The sequence below is a fragment of the Dendrobates tinctorius genome, unplaced genomic scaffold (assembly GCF_039654945.1).
Source record: "Dendrobates tinctorius isolate UK_male_01 unplaced genomic scaffold, ASM3965494v1 ptg000016l, whole genome shotgun sequence".
Classification (NCBI taxonomy): domain Eukaryota; kingdom Metazoa; phylum Chordata; class Amphibia; order Anura; family Dendrobatidae; genus Dendrobates; species Dendrobates tinctorius.
Window position 1 is genome coordinate 80,318,028 of NW_027361684.1, and position 16,253 is coordinate 80,334,280.

The 16,253-nt window shown below is 47.2% G+C and overlaps 1 protein-coding gene across 5 annotated transcripts in view; it reads left to right on the forward strand.

Moving 5' to 3' along the window:
- Positions 1 to 16,253, forward strand: part of SHROOM2 (shroom family member 2) — a 202,920-nt gene that overhangs the window by 131,813 nt on the left and 54,854 nt on the right. The gene's annotated exons all lie outside the window — the stretch shown is intronic.

A 16,253-nucleotide genomic window follows, 5' to 3' on the forward strand; every position in this document is an offset into this window, starting at 1 on the left:
TCTTTTAGCATTGGGTACGCAGGCCGTGCGCAGGTATGCTTTTGCCGGCGCATGCGTCCTTTTGATGTTACGTTTGGCGCACCGAAGTAGGGTACGCAGGACACATGCAGCGGCATGCGCCCATAGGTGGAGCTGACCGAAGGAGGCGCGACAGGGGGCGGAGCTTCACGTCGAGTGTACGCTGCACCTCAAAACGCTAGTGTGAAACTAGCCTAACAATGTAGGTAGAAAATCTAAAGTCAATATTGCACTTGAATTCACGAATAGCCTTAGATATAATAGCAGACAATGCAGGGTCATAATCTCGTGAGAACAAGGATGATGCAAAGTACAGTCAATCCAACTATAGAGTACCTGCATATTACCAAGGGTTATAAAAGTGCAAGTGCATATCTGCAGAAAGTATCTCTAATAGAGTATCAGTACAATATAGGAAGTAGTAAACTGTGACCAGCTGCTATACATAACGGGTATTATCTGTGACACCCCTGAAGAAGGACATTTGAAACGTACGTCGCGGTTGAGGGACGTCTGACAGTTGTCCAGAGACTTTCACCTATCCACCTCACAGGTAATACCCATTATGTATAGCAGCTGGTCACGGTTTACTATTTCCTATATCGTACTGATATAAAAACAGTGAAAGAATCGACATGCAGCGTTTTGGCACAAACAAAGCAAGGCTCAAAATAAACACCGTAAAAAACGCACATTGTACACTAAATATGCGAAAAAAAACCGCCATGTGTGAACATAGCCTAGGAGTACTGTACTTTTTTCCAGCAGTTTAAATGTATGAACTTGTGATTATACGGTTGGGAAAGTTTTACTACTGCATAAAACAAAAAATTCCAAGTCCATTTGGTTCATGTGAATTGAAACCACAACTTGTGTACAGAGGCAACACCTAAGCCGCTATTACACAGCGTTCAGTGTTTGTGGTCCTAGGGGGGCGCACCCAATCAGCCACAGAAATAGTGCTTCCAAGATAAACAGAGTCAGAGATGGAGCCCTGTATTTAGTCCATTTTTTTTTCCTCAAAGGTTAAAATTTGTATTAGTTTTTAACAAAAAGATTGAGATGGTGACAAAGCATAATATGTATCCTAGAGTCTCCTTTACTATAGGTCCATAACAGGGAGTGAGAGGAGCCCCAACACTTATGACCTGGTCTTCTGTGTAATAGAAGGTAACTATTCAGGGGTCATTGTAGATTGTCTCCTCCTGGGCTGTTTTATGGAAGTGAGAAAAGAACCACCTACAGGAAGAAAACCGCTTCCAAAGAGAGAAGTAAGGAGAAATAAGGAAGCCTAGGGAGATAGGGTGGGTGCTGAGGAAGAGTTGGTCCGCTGCCTGGTGAGATGCTGTGAGGACTTGGCTACAAACAATCCACTGAAAAGCATGGATGGAGTCCAGTCTTTATTTCTGTCCATAAATTATAAAAATTTACAACATAATTCTGTATCAATGAAAGCAAAATGTAAGTCATTTAAATAAGCTATTATCGCAATAAAGGGTTTTTGCAGGAATTTAGTATTGATGTCCTTTCCTTAGGAAATGCCACCACCATCACATCGATACAGTGTAAAACTCCCAGGAATCTCAACGATTAAAGAGTTATCCCAAAATCACAACTTATCACCTTCAAAAATAAGTTGCTGATTAGTGGGATTCCGACCACTATAAATCCCAACAATCCCAAGGTGAACATGTTCGGCCTCTACTCCATCATCAGTGGGACTGCTGGAAATAGCAGAATACAAAGTTCTTCTCTCACCGGCAGGCCCGTAGACAAATGGCGCCGAGACCAAGCATTCGTGCCTCCGTTCCATTCAAGACAAGACTGCAGAGCCCTGTTCTTTAAGTTTCAGAGGCCTGATCTCAGGATTGCTTGGGGTACCAGCGTTTAGGTCCCAAGTGATCAGCAGATTGAGTTTTTGGGAATAACCCTTTAACTAATTGAAGAGGCCCCTGTAGCATGTCGCTGTTCGCGTAGAGGTGGGCTGAATGATCATTCACCTCATTGCTGCCATTCACCTCTCCACTAATGGCTGCGTACAACAAGACCTCTGTGCTTGAGAATATACATTTCAAGCCTATCTTGTGGCTGTGCTACATATGTGTGAGATGGGAATTCCTCTTGAAGGCCCCTGGTAAGGATGTGATCGTTGGAGAAAGGTCATTGCCGACCTAACATGTACTTTGTGGGTGCACATGTTTAGCTTTCCAATGTGCACAGCTAAAATTTAGCTGCAAGTTTAACAAAATGTTTACCTACAGTATAATTACATGGCCAGAAAGCCGTCCATCAGCAGATCATTACGTGTTGATCTAGGCGAAGGCAGAAACAAACTTTTGAATGGTAGGTAGGGAAAATAAACACCTGCTACCCATATGACAGCAATCTACTGTGTTGCGAATAATTAGTATGGCATTGCACACCTTTCTTAATTTAAGGTGAAGGCATCGCCTTCCTTATTAAATGTAGATAATATTATTCTTTTCTAATCTGATTTAATTTTCTCTACGTGATATAGAAGTGGCCATCTTGACTAAGCTGCCGGTTTAGAGGTTTTCTAGTAACCCCTTAGTGACGGAGCCAAATTTTTTAAATCTGACCAGTGTCAATTTATGTGATAACTCTGGAACGCTTCAACAAATCCCAGTGATTTTGAGATTGTTTATTTGTGACACATTAGACTTTATGATAATGGTAAATTTAGGTCGATATGTTTTGTGTTTATTTGTGTAAAAAAAAAAAAAAAAAAATCAGAAATTTGAGAGGATAAAAATTTAGCAATTTTCAAACTTTGAATGATTATCCCTTTATTCCGGATACCAGAGAAAAACATTAATAAATAACATTTCCCTCAGGTCTGCCTGACATCAGCACCATTTGTAAAATGTTATTTTATTTTGTTAGCCTTTTAGAAGGTTTAAAAATGTAGAAGAAATTTTTAATTTTTCACAGAAATTTACAAAATTTATTTTTTTAGTGACCGCTCCAGGTTTCAAGTGCATTTGGCGGTCCAATATAATGGGAAACCCCCAAAAGTTATACCATTTTTTAACCCCTTAGTGATGTAGTAATTTTTTAAAATCTGACCAGTGTCACTTTATGTGGTGATAACTCTGGAACGCTTCAACAAATCTCAGTGATTTTGAGATTGTTTTATCGTGACACATTATACTTTATGATAATGGTAAATTTAGGTCATCATGTTTTCTGTCTATTTATAAAAAATAAATTAGAAATTTGAGAAAAATGTTAAAAAAAAAATTAGCAATTTTCAAACTTTGATTATCCCTTTAATCCAAATAGTCATACCATGGAAAAACATTAATAAATAACATTTCCCACATGTCTGCCTTACATCAGCACCATTTGTAAAATGTTATTTTATTTTGCTAGCATTTTAGGGTATGTGCACACGTTGCGGATTCGTGTGCTGATTTCTCTGTGTGGAATCTGCGGAATCCGCAGGTCAAAATGCCTGCGTTTTACCTGCTTATTTAGTGCGAATTTCACTTGCGTTTTAAACCTGCGGATTCCTATATTGGAATAGGTGTAAAAACGCTGCGGAATCCGCACAAAGAATTGACATGGTGCGGAAAATAAACCGCTGCGTTTCTGCCCAGAATTTTCTACAGCATGTGCACAGCGGTTTTTGTTTTCCATATGTTTACATGGTACTGCACATCACTTGGAAAACTGCTGTGGATCCGCAGGGCCAAATCAGCTGCGGATCCGCACACGAATCCGCAACGTGTGCACATACCCTTAGGAGGTTTAAAAATGTAGCAGTAATTTTTTTAAGGAAATGTACAAAATTTAGTTTTTTAGGGACCTATCCATGTTTGAAGTGACGTTGGGGGTCCCATATATTGGGAAACCCCCAAAAGTTATACCATTTTAAAAAGAGCACCCCCTGAAAAATTGAAAACTGTAGTCAGGTAGTTTATTTACCCTTCAGGTGATTTTCAGGAATTAATGAAAAGTGACATGACGGAAATGAAAATTTGTGTATTTTTACCACCTAAATGCCGCTAACTTCCGAACAGGTTACAACAGCCGTCAGACTCTAAGGCTGCTATTTGGTGGTGAATTGCCACGGCAAACAGGACCACACAGTCATGATCTGAGGGCACCAGTTGGGATAAAGAAGGAGCCCCACACTCTACTTGCCATTTATATGATGTAGTCACTATTGACAGCAGCATCTAAGGGGTTAAACAGATTTGGACGGTGCAAACACTGATCATGGCTGATGTAGAAAGTTGTCAGCTATAGTGGACCGCCGACAGCTGCTGGATTGTTACCTGTATGGGGATGATATTCTCTTAGGCTGTGTGCCCACGTTGCGTTTTTTTTTAAGCATTTTTGATGCGTTTTTGATGTGTTTTTCGGGGTCAAACCGCATCAAAAACGCTTAAAAGAAGCATCCCATTCATTTTAATGATGAGTTTTTTCCCTCTAAGGAAACGCTTAGCTGTAAAAAAAAAAAAAACGCAGCATGTTTATTAATTTCCGCTTAGGTCTGCGTTTTTGGCTGTTTCCTATAGTCCAGAAGATGCACGGAAAAAAAACGCATCAAAAACAAAGGCGCGTTTCCTGAGCGTTTAAAAACGCTAACGTGGGCCCATAGCCTTATATCTCAGGTCAGTAAAAACAACGTATTGGCTGTCATTAAGGGGTTAAAATGAATGGCCTTTTCTTAGTCTTGGCCATGTCCTCTTCATTGTCTACAATCCTCCAACTTTGGATGGCAGCTGTGCTCGTTATTGCTGCTCCGTGCCATTCATCTGATTGGATTGGAGCTATGATGCTAGGCGCACAGCCGCTGTGTCTGATAACTATGAAGGGGCATCATGGCAGGATTGCTGAATGTTGGACCTGCATCAATCACAAAATGTTATTTTACGGATAGACCGCTGTGAAGGAGTTGACTAATGTCAGACATATTTGGCATATTTTTAATTTGACTCGCTTATGTAGCGCTATTAAGTCCACAGCGCTTTACAGACCTCATCAATGTCCCCATTGGGGCTCACAATCTCAATTCTCTATCAGTATGTCAGTATTACAGGAATACTGAGTACCCGGGGGAAACCCACCAAACACAGGGAAAACATACAAACACCTTGTAGATGTCATCTTTGGTGGAATATGTACCTAGGACCCCAGCACTGCAGCTGGTGCTAACCACTGAGCCGCTGTTCAAACCTATGAGCCACAAAATATGGCATATGTGTCTTAATTAATGAGGATCACTTTTTTATGACCCACACCTATCTCAAGAAAGAGTTCCTCTGATCCCCCATTCTATCTAGTAACCTAGCCACAGTGCCGTGCATGCGTGTCTCTCCCCATGCATTGCTGTTGACATTTGGATCACATCGGAGCAAATGCCATTAATTTGTGTCATAAAATAGCACCAGCCGCTTGCTTCCAATCACGGGGACGGTTCAGGGATCTGCATCAGCCGTTCACTACACAGTGAGCACACTGTAGTCCCGGCCCTGCTCACTGACTGACAGCCTCTCCTGCAGAGTGTGCAGCATATGTGCAGGCTGTCAGTCAGTGTGGCTGGGAGCGATTAAAGCTGCGCTCACTGTGTAGTGAGTGATGACTGTAACAGCTCTCTGCACAGCCCCGACGACTAGAAGAGAAGCGAGCAGCTGCAGTGAGAATATAACATAATTTTCTCCCTGCAGCCACTGCGCAGTAAGCTACCCAGACATGATTGAATCGCTATTTACTTACAGATTACGGTTGCCACACGTGTGCCTCAAGTATTACACACAAGGACACTCTCATCTCCGGTACCGGAAAAAAACGGACGTGTGAAACCGGCCTTAGAGAGTGTAGGCATGCTTGGGGCCACGTGAAGATTTTGCTGTGCAGAAAAGGGAGGAGATGAGCAGTATCTGGTGTTGCCTATATAGGTGTTCTTTTTCACTGTTTTCTCCTTCGTCTCATTGGGGGACACAGAGACTGTGGGTGTATGCTACTGCCGTCTGGAGGCTGACACTAAGTATACAAAAAACAAGTTGGCTCCTCCGCCGCCGCATACACCCTCTCCCCGATAGCGGGCGGAAACCAGTTTTTTGCTTAGTGTCTTATGGAGGCATACGCAGTCTGGATCTCTCCAGACTATTTTTTTTTTCTCGCTATGAAGAGGAGACAGGGGCGACGGATCCTATTGAAAGGGTCCGATCTCCCCAAACCATCAACGGGCGAGCACGCGTGAGTATCGCCTCCGCGTATCATTTCCTGCACCGAGGGACATCTCTGGGACTTTTCCCCAGACATCTATTTTTCTTTTTTATTTTGTGAAGATAAGACAGGGGCAACGCATCCTTTTGAAAGGATCCGATTTCCCCAAACCAGCAATGGGCGACCACGTGCGACGTGGGACACTATGCCAGACTTAGCCCTGTCCACCCCTAGGTATCGAAACCATGGGCTTGCACAGAGGCACAGACTAGTCTGTGCGGCCCCCACTGCTCCACCAACGCACGACGGCGGTGCTGCATGGCGGCGGACGGTCCCTCTCCTCGCCCCTACAAGGCGGACGGAGCTAGGGTGCCTGCACCGTCCTAAAGTGAATTACCTCAGGTGCCGGGTTGCTGCAGAGGCTATCGAGCTGGAGTGGCAGGTATGGAGGCTGCAGAGGAGGTCAGGCGGCCATTTAGAATGGCTAGGGCACGGGTGGATCCTGCGATCGGCAATCTCCATTACCCCTCCTCCTTCTATCCCTCCGCTCCTCTATCCTCCCTCACCTCTTCGCTTCCCCTCCTCCCTCCAGGTACCTGCGCGGCCGGGAGTCTCAGCCGGGCCGCGTACCCGCACCGCCAGCAGATGTGGAGCGGCATTGGGGACCGGATCGCCGGTTTAGCGGGGCCGCCAGCACACCGAGCGGGCGGACCGGGTCCAAATTTAGCCCGCGGCTTCGGCCTAGGCCGCGGGTGAAAGTTCCACCCCCAGCGTGACGTCATATCCGGCGGCGCCCCCCATGACCGGGGCGGGCGCTGGATAAAATTGAGGCCCTGGTTTCAAAGCAGGGTAGGCTGCGATCAGGAGAGCACTCGCAGCCTACCCAGAGGTGAAGGAGCAGGCAGACTCAGGAGCGCGGGGAGAGACACGCAGGAGCCGGGTAAGTGCGACCCCGTCCCGGAGCCACACTAAGGTATTAAAGGGTTATCCTCCTTTCACCTCGAACCTTAAAAAAAAAAAAAAAAAATTGGCCTATTTCAGCAGTATGTCTGGGAAAGGAAAAACGCACACTTTCCTTTATACCGCATGCGTTTCCTGTGGGGTTATCTTCCCACGAGCGCAGACTGTTAAGTTATGTGAAGCCTGTAATTCCGAACGTGCCCAGGAGCCCTCCCCTGCAATGGAGCCCCTGGATCCCCCGGAATGGGCGTGATCACTTTCTCGGTCCATGGTTTCGCTTACAAAGGCAATTGAGACCCTTCAGGCCCCGGATAGGGGTAGAGACAACGGCTCGCCTGTTTGGGAGGGTTCATCCACCTCACAAGAGCCTCCGGCCTGCAGGGGCCACACTCTCTCTAAGCAGACGCATAGGAAGACAACCCATACTGCGTCTCCGGGCCCCTCCGGTGCTTCGGCATCCGTGAGTGCGGCATCTCGCTCACCGTCACCATTTTCTGGGAGCGAGCAGAGTTCAGGTGATGACGTGGAGGAATCCTTGGACCTGGATACCCCGGGGTGTCGGGAGACGGTAGACAGTCTCATTGAAGCTGTCAATCGGACTCTAGGTATTGAGGAGGATGTCTCCCTAACCGCAGGTCATAAGATATCCTTTAAGAAGGCCAGGCGACCACATAGAGTGTTTAGCACTCATCCAGAATTCAAGGACTTAGTGCAGAGGCACAGAGAACGTCCAGACAAGCGTTTTTCGGGACAAAAAACGCTAGAAACGAGATATCCGTTTGCACCAGAGCTCTGTAAGAGATGGGCGGAATCTCCGGTTGTGGATCCCCCAGTGTCACGCCTGGCCTCAAGGTCCTTGTTGTCAGTACCTAGTGGGTCTTCCATTAAGGACCCCACGGATCGGCTCATAGAAAGTTTAGCCCGCTCGGTGTATGAGGCATCAGGATCAGCGCTCTCTCCTTCATTTGCGGCAACATGGGTAGCCAAAGCCATGATGTCATGGTCAGATTCTGTGAATAAAGTCCTACAGGATAGAGACTTGCCGACGGAGGTGTCTGAGATAGCAAGTCAGATCGCGATGGCGGGTGACTATTTAATGCGTCCTTAGATGCGGCTAATTGCGCGGCACTAGCGGCAGCAAATGCTGTCGCCATTAGGAGAGCCTTGTTGCTAAGGCTATGGCAGGCTGATTCGATTTCTAAGAAATCTTTAACTTCCCTTCTGTATCAGGGTAACCGACTATTTGGGGAGAAATTAGACAAACTCATTTCGGATGCTACAGGGGGAAAAAGCAGCTTTCTCCCACAGCAGAAGATTAGACTGCCTTTTCGTCAACCTCAGGCACGCTTTCGAGCATTTCACACCCCCGGGTGGGCAACAGCGGCCAGTTCTTCCGCCCCAGCTCGCTACACCCAAGACAAAGAGCGTCAGGTCATGTATAGAGCCAACCCGCTGGGTAGGATGCGAGGCCGACCGCCCAGGTCAAGGGGGGGGGCCAGGTCCCAGAGGCCCTCAGCAAAATGACTCGGGGCATCAGGTACCCGAAGACAGCAGAGTAGGCGGACGTCTGCTCAGGTTCTGCCACGTCTGGGTCGAGGTGGCACACGACGCATGGGTGGCGGAATTAGTGTCATCCGGGTACAAAATAGAATTTGTCAGAGATCCTCCAAGATGATTTTTTTTCTTTCCCGGCTTCCCAAATCGGAATCCCGGGCAGAGGCATTGCTAGGGGCCATCAGGGTTCTTCAGCGCAACATGGTCATTGTCCCGGTACCAGAGTGCGAAAGAACTCAGGGATTTTATTCCAACCTGTTCGCGGTCCCCAAGAAGGACGGAACAGTAAGGCCGGTTCTGGACCCTAAAGCTCCTGAACAGGTTCATCAGAGTCAGGCACTTTCGAATGGAATCCCTCCGGTCAGTGATATCGGCCATGGAGCAGGGAGAATATTTGGCCTCGATCGATGTCCAGGATGCCTACCTGCACATTCCTATTTTCCCCCCGCATCAAAGGTTCCTTCGGTTTGCAATCGATGGTCGGCATTTCCGGTTTGTGGCCCTGCCTTTCGGGTTAGCCACGGCCCCCAGGATATTCACGAAGGTAATGGCGGTCGTCATGGCCATTCTACATTCTCGGGGTATAGTGGTTTTGCCGTACTTAGACGACCTCTTAGTAAAGGGTCCGTCCTTTCGGGCATGCGAGGAAAATGTCAGCATCACGCTGGATACCCTATCTCGCCTAGGATGGTTGGTCAACGGGAAAAAGTCATCCCTTATCCCAGCTCAGAGGATTCCATTCCTAAGGATGATTTTCGACACTTCCCGAGGGTTGGTGATTCTCCCTCAAGACAAGGCTCGGGCGCTCCGGCAGGAAGTTCGGAGTCTTCAGCAACCAGGCCCTCACACTATTCGATTCGGGATGAGGGTTCTAGGGAGGATGGTGGCGGCAATGGAAGTGATTCCGTTTGCTCAATTTCATCTTCGTCCCCTGCAAGCACGCTCTCTTGGCATCTTGGGACAGAAGTCCGTTCTCCCTCGATCATCAGTGCAGGTTGTCCTCTCAAGTCTGACGGGCACTTCAGTGGTGGACGCGCGACTCCTCTCTTCATCAGGGGAAACCCTTTCCCACAGATGAATGGTTGGTGATAACAACCGATGTGAGTCTTCTCGTTTGGGGAGCAGTTTTTCGCTATCACACGGCCCAGGGGCAATGGTCGCCTCAGGAGGCTCGTCTCTCGATCAAATTTTTGGAGATTCGAGCGGTGCAGTTGGCACTGCAGCATTTTCAGCACATGCTAGCAGGACGCCCAGTCCGGGTTCAATCAGACAACGCCACGGCAGTGGTGTACGTGAATCACCAGGGAGGCACGCGCAGCAGGGCAACCATGCGCGAGATAGAGCATGTACTCCGTTAGGCCAAGAGGCACCACTCGGTAATCTCAGCAGTTCACATACCAGGCGTGGAAAATTGGGCAGCAGATTTCCTAAGCCGGCAAGGTGTCGCGGCCAGGGAATGGTCCCTGCACCCCGAGGTCTTCCAGCAGATTTGCCAACGGTGGGGGACTCCGGACATGGATCTGATGGCCTCCAGGGAGAACGCCAAAGTGGGGACGTTAGTCGCTCAGTCTCAGGACCCACGAGCAATCGCAGTGGATGCGTTGGTCCTACCATGGAACCAGTTTCGGCTCCCATACCTGTTTCCCCCACTGCCTCTTCTCCCGAGGGTCATCAGAAAGATCAAGACAGAGGGGGTCCCGGCAGTCCTGCTGGCCCCAGACTGGCCCCATAGAGTATGGTACGTGGATCTAGTGCAGCTCCTCGCAGACGTGCCTTGGCGTCTGCCGGAACGACCAGACTTACTGTCCCAGGGGCCGATCTGCCACCCGAACTTGGGGGCCCTGTGTTTGACGGCATGGCCGTTGAATCTTGGATTCTGACCCAGGCGGGGTTTGGGCGTGAGGTGGTTGCTACAATGGTTAGCGCCCGGAAGCCAGCCTCGGCGAAGGTTTATCATAACACTTGGAAAGCTTTCTTTCACTGGTGTCGAGAGCACGGGGTTGCGCCATTGTCCTTCTCGGTTCCCAACATCCTGGCTTTTCTGCAGTCAGGCCTAGACGCAGGTTTGGCCCCGAGTTCCCTGAGGAGACAGATATCGGCCTTGTCTGTCCTTTTCCAGCGAAAGATCGCTACCAATATGCAGGTCAAGACGTTCATTCAAGGGGTCTCTCATTTGGTGCCCCCCTTTAGAGCGCCCATAGACGCCTAGGACCTTAGCCTGGTTCCGAGTGTCCTGCAGGAAACTCCTTTTGAGCCGTTACAAAAAATTTCATTGTCATACCTTTCCAGGAAGGTTGTATTCTTGGTAGCCATAACTTCCATTAGGCGGGTATCGGAGTTGGCGGCCCTATCTTGTAGAGCTCCGTTTCTGACTTTTTTTTTTTTTTTTAAGGATAAGGTAGTCCTTAGACCACCGCCACCGTTTCTGCCGGAACGACCAGACTTACTGTCCCAGGGGCCGATCTGCCACCCGAACTTGGGGGCCCTGTGTTTGACGGCATGGCCGTTGAATCTTGGATTCTGACCCAGGCGGGGTTTGGGCGTGAGGTGGTTGCTACAATGGTTAGCGCCCGGAAGCCAGCCTCGGCGAAGGTTTATCATAACACTTGGAAAGCTTTCTTTCACTGGTGTCGAGAGCACGGGGTTGCGCCATTGTCCTTCTCGGTTCCCAACATCCTGGCTTTTCTGCAGTCAGGCCTAGACGCAGGTTTGGCCCCGAGTTCCCTGAGGAGACAGATATCGGCCTTGTCTGTCCTTTTCCAGCGAAAGATCGCTACCAATATGCAGGTCAAGACGTTCATTCAAGGGGTCTCTCATTTGGTGCCCCCCTTTAGAGCGCCCATAGACGCCTAGGACCTTAGCCTGGTTCCGAGTGTCCTGCAGGAAACTCCTTTTGAGCCGTTACAAAAAATTTCATTGTCATACCTTTCCAGGAAGGTTGTATTCTTGGTAGCCATAACTTCCATTAGGCGGGTATCGGAGTTGGCGGCCCTATCTTGTAGAGCTCCGTTTCTGACTTTTTTTTTTTTTTTTAAGGATAAGGTAGTCCTTAGACCACCGCCACCGTTTCTGCCGGAACGACCAGACTTACTGTCCCAGGGGCCGATCTGCCACCCGAACTTGGGGGCCCTGTGTTTGACGGCATGGCCGTTGAATCTTGGATTCTGACCCAGGCGGGGTTTGGGCGTGAGGTGGTTGCTACAATGGTTAGCGCCCGGAAGCCAGCCTCGGCGAAGGTTTATCATAACACTTGGAAAGCTTTCTTTCACTGGTGTCGAGAGCACGGGGTTGCGCCATTGTCCTTCTCGGTTCCCAACATCCTGGCTTTTCTGCAGTCAGGCCTAGACGCAGGTTTGGCCCCGAGTTCCCTGAGGAGACAGATATCGGCCTTGTCTGTCCTTTTCCAGCGAAAGATCGCTACCAATATGCAGGTCAAGACGTTCATTCAAGGGGTCTCTCATTTGGTGCCCCCCTTTAGAGCGCCCATAGACGCCTAGGACCTTAGCCTGGTTCCGAGTGTCCTGCAGGAAACTCCTTTTGAGCCGTTACAAAAAATTTCATTGTCATACCTTTCCAGGAAGGTTGTATTCTTGGTAGCCATAACTTCCATTAGGCGGGTATCGGAGTTGGCGGCCCTATCTTGTAGAGCTCCGTTTCTGACTTTTTTTTTTTTTTAAGGATAAGGTAGTCCTTAGACCACCGCCACCGTTTCTGCCGAAGATCGTGTCCTCTTTCCATATTAATGAGGACATTGTTCTACCTTCATTTTGTCCAGCGCCAGTACACACAGTGGAAAGGGTGCTCCACACGTTGGACCTGGTAAGAGCTCTCAGGAGGTACGTGTCAAGGACAGCACCTTTTCGCCAGACAGACTCGTTGTTTGTGATTCCCGAAGGGCGCAGGAAGGGGCTCGCAGCCTCACGGTCGACCATAGCCAGATGGATTCGTCTAACTATTCAAGAGGCTTACCGTATTAGAGGCACGCCGATTCCAACAGGAATAGGGGCGCACTCTACTCAGGCAGTGGGCGCCTCTTGGGCGCTTCGGCACCAGGCTTCGGCAGAGCAGGTATGCAAGGCGGCAACCTGGTCAAGCCTGCACACGTTTTCTAAGCATTACAACGTGCATACTCAGACTTCGTCAGATGCGAGCCTGGGTAGAAAAATTCTCCAAGCAGCAGTGGCACACCTTTAGACAGGAGGGCATGCGGCTTAGATCGATGAGTTGCTCCCACCCAGGGACTGCTTTAGGACGTCCCACAGTCTCTGTGTCCCCCAATGAGACGAAGGAGAAACATGGATTTTTGTGAGTACTCACCGTAAAATCCTTTTCTCCGAGACGCTCATTGGGGGACACAGCACCCACCCTATTGGCCAGTTGGCTCTTGTTTATTTAATTATTATAATTCCTTTTTTAATGAAGGGTGGTCCTTTTTTCAGACATATAACTTTCTGAGTTAAGGCTAATTTGTTTTTATGTTCTCCTACTGCTTTTGCACTAAACTGGTTTCCACCCGGTATCGGGGCGAGGGTGTATGCGGCGGAGGAGGAGCTAACTTGTTTTTTGTATACTTAGTGTCAGCCTCCAGACGGCAGTAGCATACACCCACAGTCTCTGTGTCCCCCAATGAGCGTCTCGGAGAAAAGGATTTTACGGTGAGTACTCACAAAAATCCATGTTTCCGGCCCCCTTCCTATAGTGAGATGACCGCTGAAGTCTCCTGTGTAGAATAGGAAGGGCCAGCCTAATATGTGGCTCAGTGGCCAGACTCTCAATTGTACAATGTCCAAATTATTTTTCAATATAGATATTAACATGGAATATTTCGACACCAAAAATGCTTAAAAAACACGACTAACCCAAACTAATTAGGTCTTGTTCTGATGAAACTTTCGCTTTCAATAAATAACAGTTCCACAATTTTTATGCTGTAGCAATAACCGTCCATGTTTCTTGAGGATTCTGCCTCCTGGATTATCCTCTGGTCTTCTGGCGGACCAGTGGGACTGTAGATCCTTACTATATTTCGACATAGTCTAAACCTCCTCTAATTACTATCTTTTGCCAACGTAAACAATTGTAACCTTTCTTGTCGATGCCACCCACCTGTGTCCTGCACGTTGCCATCACTTCCATTCAATCGTAGCGAGATTTCCTCCAGACTGCAGCGATATAGTGTTGTAATCTGCATGCCACACAAACGGGGCATTTACATTGCAAGACAATCATGAACAAGCATTGTTAAAAACTCTCATTTCACGATTATCCTGCCATGTAAACAATCTGTTGATCACCCGATGAAGAGGCAAAACACTTGTTCATCAGTCAAACGATTTTTTGAGCAGCGTAAAAGATCATTGTTTTCAGCAGATAGTATAGACAGCTGATCAGTAAAAGGTTACCGTTGTATCGTGCCACCGGTCAGTCTGTGGCACAAACTCCTTCAGAAAAATGTCCCAACTTACAATTAAATTAAAATTTGATTTCACCCCTTAATGACCGCCAATGCGTCTTTTTTCTGACCTGCGATATAAGAGACAAGCATCCTCCGACAGGTGACAATCCAGCAGCTGTCGGCTGTCCACTATTGCTGACCACTTTCTGCATCAGCCACGATCAGTGTTAACACCGACCATGGCCGTTTAACCCTTTAGATGACTACATCATATAAATGGTTAACAGAGTGTGGCTTCTCCCTCTTTATCCCCATCGGGACCCCATGATCATGATTGTGTGGTCCTCATGTTTGCCATGGCAATTCACGGCCAAATAGCGGCCTTAGGGTCTCCCTGCTAAATCGGTCAGTTCAGAAGTTAGCGACATTTAGGTGGTAAAAATACATTTTTTCATTCCTGTCATGTCACTCTGCATTCCTGAAAAGCACCTGAAGGGATAATAAACTACCTGACTGCAGTTTTCAATATGTGGAGGGGTGCAGTTTTTAAAAGGTGTCACTTTTAGAGGCTTCCCAATATATAGGACCCCCAAAGTCACTTCAAACCTGGATAGGTCCCTAAAAAAAATAATTTTGTAAATTTCCTTGTAAAAAGGAAAACTTACAGCTACATTATTAAACCTCCTAAAAGGCTAACAAAATAAAATAACATTTTACAAATGGTGCTGATGTAAGGCAGACATAAGGGAAATGTTATTTATTAATATTTTTGTGTGGTATGACTATCTGGATTAAAGGGATAATCATTCAAAGTTTCAAGATTGCAAATTTTTTTTTACATTTTTGTCAAATTTCTGATATTTTTTTTTATAAATAAACACAAAACATATCTACCTAAATTTACTATTATCATAAAGTATAATGTGTCGCGAAAAAACAGTGTGTTCATTATTGGTCCTCAAGAAACAAAAAATACAAAGTTAGTTGTATATAATATTCATTAGGCTATCCTCCTATGGACCAGTTGTGCCAAAAACTCAAGTATGCGCTGAGAATTTCTACTACGGTTCTGTTGAATGTGTAAACCTATCCTTAGTGTCCCTATACATTAGTTCAGTATTGACCCAGTCAGCCATCTTGGTGTTTCGGGGTGTCTAGACTTTCATACTACAGCAGCGATTCAAACCCAACATACCCATAATTTATTGTAACGTATGATAAGCCACTGTCAGGACCCGCACTGAGAATACATGCACTCTCGGATGAATTGAGCATGCATGTGTTGTTGACAGCAGTCGATTGATCAAGCATTTGACTTGCCACCATCTACCATGTGTCACTAGTCCAGTAAATCTTTTTCTTTTGTTGCCTTAATAAACTAAATACTTGAAACAATGGACGGAAGACTTTTTACACCCAAATTCCCTTGCTGGTGCCATACCCATCCAATCCCCGTTAATGGATTCTCCACTACTAAACTTCTATCCCAAAATCGTTCCCTTACATGCGAAAGACGGGTTTTTAATTTACTCACCTTATGGAAAATGCCCCCACTGTTCAGAGAAGAGTCGCCCAACCCCTCTGACCATAATTACATCCCGTCAAACAGTCGCGTGGTCCCCAGCGCTCCTGGCTTTGCCTCGTTGGCTGCTTGTGCTGCAGAGAGAACCCCATTGAGATGTATAAAACTATTTTTCTTTTTTGTTGCAAAAATTAAAAATTTGGCACATATGATTATCGCCTCACAGTGCGTTCTGGAAGCAGTCGTCCTGGCTGGCAACCTGGACAGGACATGCTGCTGACCATTAGTAGCGCTTTTACCCATTATGGAGCGAGAAGTCTGTCGAAACATTCATTCCAGATTATGGATTTTATCAGTCCCTTTCAGAAGGGCCCCAGACACCATTGATGGCTGTTGGCTGAACGATGGTTTGGCTAGTGTCTATCTCTCGCGACTCCTCCATACTGGAAGCTCGCTCTACGGAGCGCTCCTGTGCTCTCTAGAAGAGAGCCGCTGCTGGGCACTGCTGGTGATTGCTTACCGGGAGCAAAAGGATCGACAGTATGAAATCAGACATGTGGAATGCTTATCTTACCAAAAATCATCTATTTAGGGGGGTGTCCGTAG